The sequence below is a fragment of the Pezoporus occidentalis genome, unplaced genomic scaffold (assembly GCF_034315485.1).
Source record: "Pezoporus occidentalis ecotype Australia unplaced genomic scaffold, CSIRO_AGI_Poc_V1 ctg3, whole genome shotgun sequence".
Lineage (NCBI taxonomy): Eukaryota > Metazoa > Chordata > Aves > Psittaciformes > Psittacidae > Pezoporus > Pezoporus occidentalis.
In genome coordinates this window covers 12,139,111-12,141,088 of record NW_026914940.1, presented here as the reverse complement: position 1 = coordinate 12,141,088, position 1,978 = coordinate 12,139,111, and positions in this window count along the sequence as shown.

Sequence of the window (1,978 nt, the reverse complement as noted above, 5' to 3'; positions counted from 1 at the left end):
GCCTGAATTTCTGGTATAATTTCATGTGTATTCTTTGTAACACTCCTTAGAAACAATTCATAAGAGAGTTCTGAGATTCCTTTCCTGGAGGAGGAGAAAATCAAGATGATAGCAGTAATGATTATAGTGAGAGCTGTGAAAAGAGCTGATATGCCAGTGTGAAATGGAATGGAAAGAATTACAACCTGAGTTGTAAACACAGGTTACTAAATTCAGCTTCAGTCTGCTTAAGTCTCAGGTATGCATCTGGCTTGTACTAGTGTGATTACTATTCAAGTTAGTATTATGATGAGATGAGGAGTTCCTACCAAAACAAATATATTTTATAGCTTTCAATGTAAATGTTTCCTGTTTGTCATAGAAACTAACATGATTGAAATTGATAGAGATGCAGTATTATTATTTACTGTATTCTCTTGAAAGGAGAATGGATTAAGCAATATAGATATAAATGAAATGCAATATTATGAAAAAGTAATTGAACTAGAGCACATGTAGACTAGGCTTAGTGCTGTGAAACCTCTTCCTGGTTTTGCGATATTATTCTTTGCTTAATTGTGTTTTGTGTAAAGCCAAGCCATAAGGAGGTTTTTCAACTCTAATAGGTTGTTGCATTTAACTCTTCTGTTCCTTTATTCCAATGTGTATTGTTCTCTTGAACTGTATGAGACCTCTTCTACATATGGGGTGTATGTGCTTGCTTTCACTGCACTCAGGGTGGCAGTGGGAAAGCTGTGCAGCTGGTTTATGGTGACATTGGGCTCTGGTAAGTACCATGATCATCTTAGCCCTGGACAAACCCGGGGCTTGAACAAATGTAATCCTACTCCTGAAAGTACCACGCATCCACAGCATCCAGGTTTCATTGATTTGAGGAAATATAAATGCAGTGAAGGTTGAAATAATAATAATTAGTAAATAAGAGCATGCAAAGAATTTCTCCCATGTATTAGTTTCTGCATATAGCTCCTATTTCTTAGCAGAAAAAACAAGAAATTAATCAAGACATTAATCTTCCTTAACATCTCATATTGACTGAAGAAAGTCTACCTCCAAGTAGGAGGAGAAAAGCCATCAGTTATAAACTCATCTCTTCAGCCTTAATGATGGGACTTTTGTCCAAATACTAAAGCAAGCTACTGAAAGCTGTATTTCTGGCTTAATTGAGGGGAAGGGGTTTATAAACTTGCAACTACAGAATCTTTGTCGTTAATAAATTATGCAAAAGATGGTAAGTAAAAGTACAGAAACTACATTTCATAAAAACCATAAAGCTAGCTGCCATGAACAAAGAAAATCACTTTCAGAAAAGTAATGAATACTCTTTTAACTGGCTTTCCTGATGAAGAACTCTGCACGTATCTGTAAGACTTCTGTAAAAAGGCACTTTGAATATTATTTTCTCATTCATCCCTTACCTGTCTACAGTGTCCACAGTGAGCCCTGGATTTAGAAACTTACTATCTTAATTCTACTGCAAGTAGCCCAATTGTTATTGTTTTAATTCTGTAGACTCAAAGGCTGGCCTGGAATTATCAGGAGGAAAGCAGTTAGAGACATAAACCTCCAAATAGGAGGTTACAAAATGCATACAAATAGGCATTTTGATGTATTGTTTGTCTGCATTATTCCCAGTGCTCAACTAATACAAAACTGCCCATGTCTTATCTGTTTATTGTCATGGCTTAAGAACACGGTACCCCTTTTAGATGTGCTAATTGCCCTTGTCCATGCTCTTAACCTACAAAGAGCATGCAAAAGAATTTGACCTGGTCTACCGTAACAGCGCTTCTCTTCTCCAGGCTGAACATCCCCAGCTCTCAGCCTGTCCTCATGGGCCACATCCCTGTGGCCTTTCAGTAAATTCTAGCAGCAACACAAAACAAATGCTGCGTGCTTATGCTTTCAGCATGCTGGCAACAGCGCTGCTCTCCCATGAACATGGAGCTTACCTAATAGAAAGCACCAGTGCACCATC